Consider the following 15275-nt stretch of genomic DNA (forward strand, 5'->3'; position numbering starts at 1 on the left):
TTCGTGGTCCGGGTGAGACATGATTGTTTTTGTTGCCGTTTGTGGAGCCTGTGGTGTCTACAGAGACCGCGTTTTTTTACAGTGTGTTTAGGGGACAGGCAGCTAGCCGATAGTGAGGAGACGTTTGATGTATGTGACAAAAAATGTTTTGGCCCAGAATCGCTTAGAGAACATTTAATGCCATTATAAATATCTCAATATCTCAGCTCAGGAAGAGTCTAGAGCCTCGATTTTTGCACTCAGGTCTAAGTCTCATGGCCCTCTATTAGAATCCAGAGTTTCAAGAAGATCAGAGAAACTCAAAATTTTGACCCAAAAACAAAAAAAACGACAGTGGTACCCCTTTCGGGTTTTTTTCGGGGCGAGAAATTAAGTTTCTCCAATCTTCTCAAAACTCTGAATTCTGATAGACAGCCATGGGACTTGGACCTGAGTGCAAAAATGGAGGCTCTAGACCCTTCCAGAGCTGAGATATTGAGATCCCACGCACCAACAATGCCATTATGAATATCTAATATCTCAGCTCTGGAAGGGTCTAGAGCCTCCATTTTTTTCACTCAGATCCAAGTCTCATGGCCCTCTATCAGAATCCAGAGTTTCAAGAAGATCAGAGAAACTCAAAATTTCGACCCGAAAAAAACGACAGTGGTACCCCTTTCGTTTTTTTTTTTCGGGGTGAGAAATTAAATTTCTCCAATCTTCTCAAAACTCTGGATTCTGATAGAGGGCCATGAGACTTAGACCTGAGTGCAAAAATGGAGGCTCTAGACACTTCCAGAGCTGATATATTGAGATATTTATAATGGCATAAATGCTATGTGGGATCTCAATGTCTCAGCTCTGAAAGGGTCTAGAGCCTCCATTTTTGCACTCAGGTCTAAGTCTCATGGCCCTCTATCAGAATCCAGAGTTTCAAGAAGATCAGAGAAACTTAAAATTTCGACCCAAAAAAAACCCGACAGTGGTACCCCTTTTGTTTTTTGTTTTTTCGGGGCGAGAAATTAAGTTTCTCCAATCTTCTCAAAACTCTGGATTCTGATAGAGGGTCATGAGACTTAGACCTGAGTGCAAAAATGGAGGCTCTAAACCCTTCCTGAGCTGAGATCCCATGCACCATTAAAGGTTCTCAAAGCGATCCTGGGTGTTGACGTTCGAATATTTTCAAACAAATCGGAGCTAGACCCTCCCTCCTCCGCATCTCATCTCTTCCCCTTCCCTTCCGTGCTTCCTGAAATAATTGTGAACGTGCATAGTTCTAGCTAATTATATCCTTGTGTGGGTTTGGCGAACATAAGCGTCAATTTAGAAAAAAAAAAAACAATTTAACGTTACCCACCTGTCAAGCAAAAACAGAGCAACCTGAATGTCGGACTGGAAGCCCTTCTGCCGCCGGAGTTCTCGCCATCGTTCAAAAGCTTTGCTACCGATGTAAATTCGGAACCTCGCACATTCTTTATCCGACTCCTTCTTCTTTTTAATTTGTTCCTCAGAACGACGTCTCTTTGGTCGTGTGTCTGTAATTTTTCAAACTTCCCTCTGATGCTTCGCTGCTCTCCTTCACACACACACACCATTCATGTGCACGCGCACTAACCCCCCAGACCCACCCTCAAATACTTCTTGCCAGTGATTGGCTGGAACACTGTTTGTTAGGTTTCGTGGTCCGGGTGAGACATGATTGTTTTTGTTGCCGTTTGTGGAGCCTGTGGTGTCTACAGAGGCCGCGTTTTTTTACAGTGTGTTTAGGGGACAGGCAGCTAGCCGATAGTGAGGAGACGTTTGATGTATGTGACAAAAAATGTTTTGGCCCAGAATCGCTTAGAGAACCTTTAATGCCATTATAAATATCTCAATATCTCAGCTCAGGAAGAGTCTAGAGCCTCGATTTTTGCACTCAGGTCTAAGTCTCATGGCCCTCTATCAGAATCCAGAGTTTCAAGAAGATCAGAGAAACTCAAAATTTTGACCCAAAAACAAAAAAAAACGACAGTGGTACCCCTTTCGTTTTTTTTTCGGGGCGAGAAATTAAGTTTCTCCAATCTTCTCAAAACTCTGGATTCTGATAGAGGGCCATGGGACTTGGACCTGAGTGCAAAAATGGAGGCTCTAGACCCTTCCAGAGCTGAGATATTGAGATCCCACGCACCAATAATGCCATTATGAATATCTAATATCTCAGCTCTGGAAGGGTCTAGAGCCTCCATTTTTTTCACTCAGATCCAAGTCTCATGGCCCTCTATCAGAATCCAGAGTTTCAAGACGATCAGAGAAACTCAAAATTTCGACCCGAAAAAAACGACAGTGGTACCCCTTTCGGTTTTTTTTTTCGGGGCGAGAAATTAAATTTCTCCAATCTTCTCAAAACTCTGGATTCTGATAGAGGGCCATGAGACTTAGACCTGAGTGCAAAAATGGAGGCTCTAGACCCTTCCAGAGCTGAGATATCGAAACTCGACATTTCGACCAGAAAAAAAAACGACAGTGTTACTTACCCCTTACGTTTTTTTTTTTTTTTTCAGGTGAAAAAATAAGTATCCCCAATCTTCTCAAAACTCTGGATTCTGATAGAGGGCCATGAGACTTAGACCTGAGTGCAAAAATGGAGGCTCTAGACCCTTCCAGAGCTGAGATATTGAAACTCAAATTTTCGACCAGAAAAAAAAACGACAGTGTTACCCCTTACGTATTTTTTTTGAGGCGAAAAATTAAGTTTCCCCAATCTTCTCAAAACTCTGTATTCTGATAGAGGGCCGTGAGACTTAGACCTGAGTGCAAAAATGGAGGCTCTAGACCCTTCCAGAGCTGAGATATTGAGATCCCACGCACCAATAATGCTCTAAACCCTTCCTGAGCTGAGATATTGAGATCCCATGCACCATTAAAGGTTCTCAAAGCGATCCTGGGTGTTGACGTTCGAATATTTTCCAAACAAATCAGAGCTAGACCCTCCCTCCTCCGCATCTCATCTCCTCCCCCTCCCTTCCGTGCTTCCTGAAATAATTGTGAACGTGCATAGTTCTAGCTAATTATATCCTTGTGTGGGTTTGGCGAACATAAGCGTCAATTTAGAAGAAAAAAAAAACAATTTAACGTTACCCACCTGCCCTTCTGCCGTCGGAGTTCTCGCCATCGTTCAAAAGCTTTGCTACCGATGTAAATTCGGAACTTCGCACATTCTTTATCCGACTCCTTCTTCTTTTTAATTTGTTCCTCAGAACGACGTCTCTTTGGTCGTGTGTCGGTAATTTTTCAAACTTCCCTCTGATGCTTCGCTGCTCTCCTTCACACACACACACCATTCATGTGCACGCGCACTAACCCCCCAGACCCACCCTCAAATACTTCTTGCCAGTGATTGGCTGGAACACTGTTTGTTAGGTTTCGTGGTCCGGGTGAGACATGATTGTTTTTGTTGCCGTTTGTGGAGCCTGTGGTGTCTACAGAGACCGCGTTTTTTTACAGTGTGTTTAGGGGACAGGCAGCTAGCCGATAGTGAGGAGACGTTTGATGTATGTGACAAAAAATGTTTTGGCCCAGAATCGCTTAGAGAACCTTTAATGCCATTATAAATATCTCAATATCTCAGCTCAGGAAGAGTCTAGAGCCTCGATTTTTGCACTCAGGTCTAAGTCTCATGGCCCTCTATCAGAATCCAGAGTTTCAAGAAGATCAGAGAAACTCAAAATTTCAACCCAAAAAAAAAACGACAGTGGTACCCCTTTCGTTTTGTTTTTTTTTTCGGGGCGAGAAATTAAGTTTCTCCAATCTTCTCAAAACTCTGGATTCTGATAGAGGGCCATGAGACTTAGACCTGAGTGCAAAAATGGAGGCTCTAGACCCTTCCAGAGCTGAGATATTGAGATCCCACGCACCAATAATGCCATTATGAATATCTAATATCTCAGCTCTGGAAGGGTCTAGAGCCTCAATTTTTGCACTCAGGTCTAAGTCTCATGGCCCTCTATCAGAATCCAGAGTTTCAAGAAGATCAGAGAAACTCAAAATTTCGACCCGAAAAAAACGACAGTGGTACCCCTTTCGTTTTTTTTTTTCGGGGTGAGAATTTAAATTTCTCCAATCTTCTCAAAACTCTGGATTCTGATAGAGGGCCATGAGACTTAGACCTGAGTGCAAAAATGGAGGCTCTAGACCCTTCCAGAGCTGAGATATCGAAACTCAACATTTCGACCAGAAAAAAAAACGACAGTGTTACTTACCCCTTACGTTTTTTTTTTTTCGGGTGAAAAATTAAGTATCCCCAATCTTCTCAAAACTCTGGATTCTGATAGAGGGCCATGAGACTTAGACCTGAGTGCAAAAATGGAGGCTCTAGACCCTTCCAGAGCTGAGATATCGAAACTCAAATTTTCGACCAGAAAAAAAAACGACAGTGTTACCCCTTACGTATTTTTTTTTTGAGGCGAAAAATTAAGTTTCCCCAATCTTCTCAAAACTCTGGATTCTGATAGAGGGCCGTGAGACTTAGACCTGAGTGCAAAAATGGAGGCTCTAGACCCTTCCAGAGCTGAGATATTGAGATCCCACGCACCAATAATGCCATTATGAATATCTCAATATCTCAGCTCTGGAAGGGTCTAGAGCCTCCATTTTTGCACTCAGGTCTAAGTCTTATGGCCCTCTATCAGAATCCAGAGTTTCAAGAAGATCAGAGAAACTAAAAATTTCGACCCGAAAAAACAACAACAGTGGTACCCCTTTCGTTTTTTTGTAGGGGTGGGGGGTGGGGAGAAATTAAGTTTCTCCAATCTTCTCAAAACTCTGGATTCTGATAGAGGGCCATGGGACTTGAACCTGAGTGCAAAAACGGAGGCTCTAGACCCTTCCAGAGCTGAGATATTGAGATCCCACGCACCAATAATGCCATTATTAATATCTAATATCTCAGCTCTGGAAGGGTCTAGAGCCTCCATTTTTGTACTCAGGTCTAAGTCTCATGGCCCTCTATCAGAATCCAGAGTTTCAAGAAGATTGGAGAAATTTAATTTCTCACCCCGAAAAAAAAAACGACAGTGGTACCCCTTTCGTTTTTTTTTCGGGGTGAGAAATTAAATTTCTCCAATCTTCTCAAAACTCTGGATTCTGATAGAGGCCCATGAGACTTAGACCTGAGTACAAAAATGGAGGCTCTAGACCCTTCCAGAACTGAGATATTGGAGATATTTATAATGGCATAAATGCTACGTGGGATCTCAATATCTCAGCTCAGGAAGAGTCTAGAGCCTCCATTTTTGCACTCAGGTCTAAGTCCCGTGACGCTCTATCAGAATCCAGAGTTTCAAGAAGATCAGAGAAACTCAAAATTTCGACACGAAAAAAACGACAGGGCTATCCCTGTCGACTTTTTCGGTGCAAAAAAAAGTTTTTTTATAAACCTAGAAATGCTCATCTTTTGTTCTGAAGATGAAAAAGTTGTACGTACGAGTATGAAGTTAAGAGTGAAACCCATATCCTCTGACCTTAACTGTAAAAATGTGTACAATAAACTCAGTACAGAAGCCACATATAAAAGTTTACTTTATAGAAAAGTTGAAATTAAAGTTTAATTTAAATTTTTTAATTTAAACTTTTTTAAACTAACCTTTTTAATTTACTTTTTAATTTAAACTTTTTGAGAGAAAGAAATTGTGTTATGGTCAGGACTAACTGATCAATAAAAATCATATGGCAACAGTGACAACCAAAGAAAAAAAGAAAAAAAAAACTTGTGTACTGTTGAAAGTAAATGTATATCACACAGCACAGTCAGCCATTACGGTAACAGCTCAGTCAATTTAAAAGCATTAAATCCAACTGGTCAATAGATTAATCCATTGGTGGGAAGACAGATGCTTGGAGGGATATCACAAATATCTCACTAAAATCCAACAAAATCTTGACAATTTTTCATTGACTAAGACTTTACATTGTGCTAAGATTCTGTTACCGCTCTCTACACTCGCTTGCATGTTCCTCCAGGTCATCGGGAGGAAAATTATGGCCACAGATTGGGCACACAGTCTGCAACTGGAATCACTTAAATGTTTAACATTAAAAGGTGGAGACAATAAAACCTCAAAAATAAACACTCCACATCACAACATACCTGTCTTTGAGGACACAAAAAACACATCTTCCTCTGTAGGCTGTCAGGAGGAATAACAAAATTGAAAAAGAAATTGTGACATGATTGCATATATGTGTTGATACTCATCATTCAACAGATTTTCATTAATTGACATAGCCTCATATATAAGCAAATACTATCTTAAATCCACATCACATCAGGTGGAACTGGCCACTATACAAGTTATGACAAAATTCCACTGTAATGTTGAGCCTCTTCTTTGTTCTCTTAAAACATTGTATTCAAGCTTAATGGTCTCCCAACATTATCCATACAATGGGTCTGTACACACCTCCAGTGGATAAGTATCTGAAGGCTTGCATGTTTCAACATGCAGCGCTAGGATTTGCAATGGATAACTGGTGTGACAGGAGTGGCACATTGCCTTTGGCATACTAGAGAAGGACCTGGGGCCTGTTTCAGAAAGGAGGTTAAGTGAAAACTCTGAGTATGTTAACCCTGAAATGAGGGAAACTCTGGGTTTTCCATTTCAGAAAGGGAGGTAAGTTAAACCTGAGACAGCAGAGTAGGTCAAGCCCATTTCTGAAAGAGAGGTAACTTATACTCAGAGTCAGTTACCATGGTAACTTACTCCGTGAACCTAACCTGGTCGGGAGCAGGTTTTCTTCAGTAAACTCAGAGTTTCTTGCGGTCTCCTCCCCTTTTTTAAAGAGGAAGTGCTGTTAAACACCAACAATAATACTAAAATGTATTTACACATTCTTTAAGGAATATATATTGTTTGTCCATGGTTTAATTGACTAAATCTGTTTTGTAGCACTTTTCCAAAAAATAAAAGGATTTAAAACGTTTGCTAAACTTTTATTTGATTACCACCGTTTTTGATAATATATTTCTATTAAATCATTAAAAAAATTGGAATAAAAAACATTTAATAGAACTCACTTATTTTTCAAACATAATTTAATAAGTTATTAATGATAAAAAATAAGATGTTAATCTTATTCATAATCAATAATTGAAGTTAGTTGATATGTTTTATTGAACAAATGTTTAATTTATTTAACTGTCATTTTAAATGATGATAATAATAACCGTAATTTAAGAATGCAGTTTATATATTTAATAATTGTTTAATACCATAAACCGTGATATTTTCTGAGATGTTTCTCAACTCTCCCCACATGGTTGAGTCCCCCACCCCACCCCCACAAGTTACTCAGCAACTTTTACTCATGTTTTAAATTAACTACTTTTTACTTGAGTGGATTTTTAGACTGGTATTTTTACTTTAACTTAGGTAAAATTTTTATCAAAGTAATAGTAGCCTACTTTAGGTTGAATAACAGTAAGTTTACTATTATAACAGTAAGTTACTCTAAAATAGTTATGAATTATTAACTGACATCTTCAACGGTGTAGTTAGATTAATGTAATAATCAGGCTACTATCTCTAGAAAGTATTGGTCTACATATTACTAATTGCTAAATCTCAACCTCAACCACTTGATTAATACAAAGAGGAGAGACAAGAAACTGCACTTTTAATTCTTTCAAATTCACAATATACAATTGCATGAATTATTCTTGAATTGATCAAAGTGTGTAGAGGGAGAAGGTTACATAAAAAATATACCTTTTAAAAATGTATGTTAAATCCACTATTGTTTTATACTTAATTGGTTTATGTAGTAGCCTATTTAATGTAATTGCATCATATTTTATTTTAAATTACAGAAGAATTAAGAGTAATCCCTTTAATTAAATTACAATATTTAGATTACTTGGTAATTAATAAACACCTCTTTTTGTCTGGCGCTGTTGCCATGGTGACTCATAATATCTGTGCTCCATTGATAATGGCTTTTTATAGTTGTGGTGCAAGCGCTTAACTCAGAGTCGGTCAACTCAGAGTTGATTGAACTAACTCATTTCAGCTGTTCTGTAACCGAAAACTCAGAGTTTCCCATCTCAGGGTAAGTCAACTCTGAGTTCAAGCTTTAACTCAGAGTTGGTTGAACCTCCTTATTGAAACGGGCCCCTGGAGTCAGGAGGCAGTGGTTGAGTGTCTAGATCCTCCTGTACGGAGCAACATATAGGACACCATTTCCGCCTATACTTGCAGTCTTCAACATTAGCCCAGTATATCCACTGTCCCCAGGAGACACCATATATAGTTTTCTAGAACCCCACCCTCTTAACAAGAAAAGGTATTTAATAGTTGAACTCTTTTGAAATGTGACAGTACTCATCACTCAAGATATTGATTCAAATTATTTTATACCAAGATTAGATTGGCCATGGGTAAGTTCTATGTACCTGCTCCTTTGTAAATCAGCCAGCCCCCAGACACACTTTCCAGTTTTGGATAAAGATCTTTGACGGTTGAACATACCTTCAAGAGTAATATACACTACCGGTCAAAAGTTTTAGATCAGTAAGATTTTTTTTATGTTTTTAAATGAAGTCTCTTCTGCTCACCAAGGCTGCTTTATTTGATAAAAAAAAAAAAAAAGACAAAACAGTAATATTGTGTAGTATTATGACAATTTAAAATTACTTTTCTATTTTAATATATTTTAAAATTTAATTTGAAAGCTGAATTTTCACCATCATTGCTGTTGCTGATTACACATCAGTTTTCAGTGTCACATGATCCTTCAGAAATCATTCTAATATGCTGATTTTATACTCAAAAAAACATAACTTGTTATTTTCAGTGTTGAAAACAGTTGTGTACCATTTTCCCCCCAAAATTCTATGATGAATAGAAAGTTCAAAAGAACAGCATTTATTTAAAATATAATCTTTTCTAACATTATAAATGTCTTTACTGTAACTTTTGATCAATTTAACTCATCCTTGATGAATAAGTATTTTCTAATTTCTTTCCCCAAAAAATAAAAAATAAATTCTTACTGACCCCAAACTTTTGAATGGTAGTGATTAATGTTACAAAAGCTTTCCATTTCAGATCAATTCTGTTCTTTTGAACTTTCTATTCATCAAAGAATCCTGAAATAAAAATGTAAAAAACTGTTTTCAACATGGATAATAATCATAAATGTTTCTTGAGCATCATATTATAATAATTTCTGTAGGCTCATGTGACACTGAAAACTGGAGTAATGATGTTGTAAATTCAGCTTTGATCACAAGAATAAATTACACTTCACTATATATTCACACATAAAACCATTGTTTTAAATTGTAATAATATTTCACAATATTACTGTTTTGTTTTTTGTTTTGTTTTGTTTTTTATCAAATAATTGCAGCCTTGGTGAGCAGAAAAGACTTCTTTTAAAAACATAAAAAATCTTACCGATCTAAAACTTTTGACCGGTAGTGTAAATCATACCATCATATTGTCAAACGAACAATGGTTTTGATAGTGGACTATATTCATACATTATATGACAAAAAAAAAATGTTGCCTCACCTCATCATGGGTGTAGTTCTCTGGCATCAGCGTGGACCTGCGTCCCAAACCAGCTTGCAGATGGAAAACTTCTTCAATGCCTTTGGGAGTGCGCTCAACAATTTTGGGTAAGAGATAAAACTTCTATCTCTTTGACTGGTGTGGAGTGGTTGGAATGCCCTTGAACGTGCCGGCGCTTTCCCCTGGCTCCAAAAAGGGCAGGAAAAGACCTGTGATGATAATTTATTAATTTGACATAACACAATACAAATAAACATTTCACTAGCTATAGTTTGAGAATTTAAATTGATGAATGTAAGGGACAAGTCAGTCTGACAAAGAAACCAAATACAATGAAGAACCTTGTCATTTCTGTGTGGACACTGGGTCAGCCATCTCTCCCTCTTTCCTGACTCCTTCCCTGTCTGCTAGAATGGCATGCCGTGTTCAGGAGATGAAACACATTATTTTATACATGTTAATCTGGGTGTGTGAGTTATCTTATTTGTTGAGAAACTAGACAACACCTTGGAGTCTCTGGGCCAATTTGATGTTGGGCACTGGGCCCAACAGGGGTAGCTCTGTGTTGGGCACTGGACCCAACAAGACCAGGGGAAGGTGTTGCATTTGTGAGCAAATTTAGGAGGTGTCTTGCTGAATTGACTACTTCTGAGTTGTCTCCCTGTCAAAATAAATAAATTCAGCAGTAAGTTGGAAAAGACAATACATCAACTTAACCCATAAAACAATATAAATAACTTAAATATTACCAAATAAAAAATTACAAAGTGGGATGTTTTCCATATTCCAAAGAAAATATATTGCAAAAAGTTATTCAAGTAAATGGCTAGCTATATCAATATAAAACAAAATATTAATAAAATAGGCACTATATTTATAGACCACAATACCATATACACTAATGAATTTAATTAAACAAAACATCCAGCTTTCTTTCGAAGTGTAAATGTGCTATTTTTGTGTTCTAGTCAAACGGAATTAGCTAACTTATGCATTCAATTCAAATGAATAGTGCTAGTGCTATATGGTGTACTGTAATTGCCCTGAAGTTTATGGCCTTACATTATGCTAGCACGCTCACACGCTCTCTCTCTCTCTCTCTCTCTCTCTGTAAGCAGTAACGTTACTCTGACAATGACAACCACGATGAGAAGTTATCGGGAGGAAAACATAAAATCACATTTAACCCTCTGATGGTCTTCGGGGTCTGTTAGACCCCAAATGAATTTTGAAAATGTTCTCTTTTTCCAAATGGTATGAAACTTGCTACGGCTCTCAACACTGTCAAGATCTACAAAAAAAAAAAAATTAAAATGGAATTCTATCTGTTTTTATGTAGGCGTGACAAAAATAGTCACACTCGTGGTCTTCGGGGTCCATTGGACCCCAAAAAATACCATTTAATTTTGTAACAGAACAATAGTTTTTTTTTTTATATATACAAATATTATTTTACTGTTTATTAATGTTTTTACTCAACATTTGTGCAGTTTTTGGAGGATTTATGATATCTTTTAAATATCTATAAATTAATAAATAAATATTTATTTATCATTGGACTCAAAATAGACACAATTCATCATCAAAATCAGAAATAACGCAGAACACAGACAGAAATGACAGAAATTAAGTGGCACACTTCCAACAATGCAAAAAACATCCACAATCCAAAATTATCATGCTCACACACATGCACACACACACAAACACACACATAGAGAGGAATACAATATACAGGAATACATACAGACTATAAAAACTATTCGCTTATCATTTGTAAAATAAAATACTCTAAAATGCAGAACCACCGCAAAAATAAATTGGTAACACTAAGACACATTGAAAATGTGCACACACACACAGGAATACATTTGTAAGGCTATAAAAAAAAAAAAATGAGACCATCTGTTCTATTGTTCCAAACTATTGTTCCTAGTTATTCGATTTTCTTCCCAATTTACTTTTCTTTTTTTTTTTACAAATATTTTTTTACTGCTTTATTTGCTCATTTGTTATTGCTGTTCAGTTGAAATAAATGATCAAATCTTAAGACTCCAACATTTCTCTTTGTAACATGTTCAGGTTTGATTCTAATCATAATGTAACATTATTGAAAAACTGTTATTTTTTCAGTACAAAAACAAATGCTAAACTTTGACAAAAAGTATTTTATTTTTGTTATAAGTGTGATTTTACAATATTTAGATATGAATCCAACTAAATCCAACTTTAGAAACTATATCTTTCAGTAATTCAAATAGTTAATAGGCCTAGTGGAGCTCTATAGCCATCTAGTGGAGCTCTATAGCCATCTAGTGGAGCTCTACAGCCATCTAGTGGAGCTCTATAGCCATCTAGTGGATAAAGTGACTTATTTATAAAGTTTATTTAACATAAAATGCTTTTTTTTTGTAAAAATCATATTTAAATAAATATTTATTTATTTATTTATTTATAGAAATAAATTAAAAAATCATAAATCCTCCAAAAACTACACAAATGTTGAGTAAAAACATTAATAAACAGAGTAAAATTATATTTGTTAAAAAAAAAAATACTATTCTGTTACAAAATTAAATAATATTGTCTGGGGTCCAATAGACCCCGAAGACCAGAATTGTTACTTTTTTTGAAGACCATCAGTCAAGACATGACCGGTCTACTTGGCGGCGGCTAACACTAGCTAACGTTACGTTTGCAACAACATTTTCACCGGAGGAAGAGGCAAACGCTTAAAAATAATAAACACCAGGCAAAAATGTTTTTACCAGAGGTAGTAGGCTACCACAAAAACGTGGGATTATAGCTAACAACTGTGTTAGCATTAGCAACGTCGGGAGAAAGAATTTAATTTCCCCCGTTTCTACAAAATAGCTAACGTTATAACATTAACAACAGTCCTTACCGTATTTGTCCCAGCCGAATCCACGACTCACGCCAGTCGGCAAGTCAGACAGGCAAGCACTTCTTCGTTTCATGGCGGGTAACATACTGTGCTCCAAAACATTGGTGCTGATTGGCCCAAGAGGAGTCCTGTGCTTCTGTGCGCCAATGAACGCTATCTATCGATCTGCGCTCGATTGCTCTTCCTTCATCCTCCAACTACCCGGATGTCTGCCTCAGTTCAGTAACTTGAAAGTTTAATTTTCAGTGAGGATCAAATTTTATTGGACTTCAGTTCCAATCAAATAAATTCAGTTTCTAATTATACAATTCAGATTCAGTTTTTGAATAAATTCTATTTTAATTAAACAATACAATTTCAAATTATGTGATTTAAATCCAGTTTTTCAATGCAATTATTCAAGTTTAGCCATTCAAATTCAATATAAATGGTTCAAATTCAGTTTCTGGTGGCACATATTTCAGCCCATAATATACGAACTTACAAAAACATAAATATTAACGTCTTAACAATGCAGTCATTTTCACTAGTTGATAACATAGACCCCAAAATTTGTGATAGTTGTGTTTTTATGAAATGAGTGAGTGAATTCATGGTGAAATACAATGAAAGTATCACCTGTGGATGAGCAGTTTGATAGAGTGCAATTGTCAGGATCGCATTCATTTTCCTATACATATTGAGATTTTTTTAACTATAACTTATAAACCTTCAAAGACATGACTACTCTGAATTGAATACTGAATACTATGACTCTCTGATTGGTCTCAAAACTGAATGAAATGAAAACTGAACTGAATGAAAGCATTTAAATTCAAGTAAAGAAAAGAAAACAAGATTGTTTAAAATATTTACACAATTAGCCTAGACTTCTGCCAGATTCTCAAGGAAAGGAAATAACTCCACATCATGAATATAAATGGTCCAGATCACCAGATATACTACATGTAACACTCCAGTGTACAAAACATTGTTGATATTAGGGTTATTTATGGCGGAGGAAAAAAAAAACATTTTCCAGATGTTTTTATATTTATTTATTCTATTCTCGCCAACAAACAGCAGATGATGGAGATACATTTCATTGGCCATGAAATACTGCAAGAAAATGGATATCACTCAGACAATCCCATGTGAAATCTAGGAATTGTTTTTTTGTTTTAGGTAAATGCCTCCTTTGATGCCTATAATTTGACACGTCCCTCTTACAAAGGATCCCTCTTTTCTTGACCAGAGCAAACCACTCCCTAAGCTTGAGGTTTTACTGGTTTTGGCGTTGTTTGAGTCACGTTAAAAAGGGTTCACATCAGCTAAGACTTTCAATGTCTCCTTGGACTGGCCATATTCAGAAGCTTCTGTGGTCTGTAGAGGGGAGATGTATGTTTTGCTCTGTCTAGTTTGTGCCTTTGGCATTTTTGGTCAGTCCAGTACCTTTACCACTTGAAGATGATGGATCGGTACCTGCTTAGAATGACCTGTCCCTGGCAACAGTAAGTCCTGCATTTGTACCTTTTTAATGCAACTGGGTTAGTACTGTATGTTTATTTGTTTGTTCTCAATTAACTAAAGAGGAAAATTCACAATTCTATGTCAGATTTTCTGTCATCGTCAATTCTCTCTATCAAGTATTTCATTAGTAACTGGTGTGTTTTATTCAATCAATCTATTCATGCATTCATGAGCTAAAATACAATTTCATTTGTTTTTGTCTAATGTGAATGTTTGCAATTGAACATGTCAAAGAACACTTTGGTGTAAAACAATGAAAATATACAAATGCAACAGATTTTTTCCTATCCTAAAATCATAAGTTAAAAATGAAGCTTATGAAGTGGGTTAAACACAATAACGGAGGGGGAAAAGACAATAGTTGATACTTCCTATATATATATATATATATATATATATATAAGCTATCACATATACAGTTTTTATTAAATAGGGTTATTAAATTACAAATCTCTGTGTATCCTTTTAGGTACTTGTGGATCAAGCACAACAATCAAAATGATATAAAGGAAGGCCCCATTAGCAATTTTATGCCAAAAATTGATTGTCAGATTGACGCTGCTTATTGGGTCCCACAGCGGTCAACAGCATATCTGTTCAACGGTACAGACATGGTTTTACATTGTGCATCTCTGTATTGCCTTCAAGATTTAAAACAACATTAATTCTCAGTGCTACTTCAACACAGGTACGATTTTCTGGACAGTGAAAGGATCCCAAGTAAAAGGCAGAGCGAAAAACATCAGCAGTCTGGGGTTCCCGTCATGGGTAGAGCAGATAGATGCTGCGGTCCACATTCACAAAACTGTACACACCCTATTCTTCACCCAACATCAGTACTGGAGGTGAACCCTAGAGAGACCATAGCAATGTATCACCAATATCAGCTTTAATGTGAATGACATTGAAAATGCTTTTTCTCAGGTATAACGAACACAACAAGACAATGGATGACTCAAGCCCGCGGAACAATTCTCATGATTTCCCAGAAATAAGTGGACCCATAAGTGCAGCCATTTACCATTTTTTACCATTTTAGCCATTTTTTTTCAGGTTGTCTTCATTTCTTTGTTGGCTCAGATGTGTATAAATATGACTTCAAACATAAGGAAATTATTGGAGCAGATAAAACACCTTCCTGGCTTGGATGTTAATAGATATTTATTATAGACCTATAGTTCCTAAATCTTATTTTTGCGATTCTTTGTTTAGTGCCGCTGAAGTGGTTTAGAAATGACACACTTCACCTGTAAAGATGGTATTAAATATGTTGTATTGAATTGCATTGAATTTCATGTGATAAATGCATCTACAGTTTGTCTTTGGAATATTTT

General features: G+C 36.6%; 2 long non-coding RNA genes across 2 annotated transcripts; one reads left to right on the forward strand and one right to left on the reverse strand.

The window, feature by feature from the left end:
• Window positions 1-5678: 5678 nt before the first annotated feature.
• Window positions 5679-9930, reverse strand: LOC148973351 (uncharacterized). Its single transcript, XR_016146875.1, has 4 exons — window positions 9869-9930; window positions 9528-9736; window positions 6104-6143; window positions 5679-6024 (listed from the first exon to the last, which is right to left on the reverse strand). It is a non-coding gene; the product is annotated as an uncharacterized LOC148973351 (long non-coding RNA).
• Window positions 9931-14434: 4504 nt separating this feature from the next.
• On the forward strand, window positions 14435-15161 carry LOC120478488 (uncharacterized). Its single transcript, XR_016146876.1, has 3 exons — window positions 14435-14544; window positions 14630-14786; window positions 14866-15161. It is a non-coding gene; the product is annotated as an uncharacterized LOC120478488 (long non-coding RNA).
• The last annotated feature ends 114 nt before the right edge of the window (window positions 15162-15275 follow it).

This window comes from Pimephales promelas, chromosome 16 (genome assembly GCF_988280905.1).
Source record: "Pimephales promelas chromosome 16, fPimPro1.hap1.1, whole genome shotgun sequence".
In the NCBI taxonomy this organism is placed as follows: Eukaryota; Metazoa; Chordata; class Actinopteri; order Cypriniformes; family Leuciscidae; genus Pimephales; species Pimephales promelas.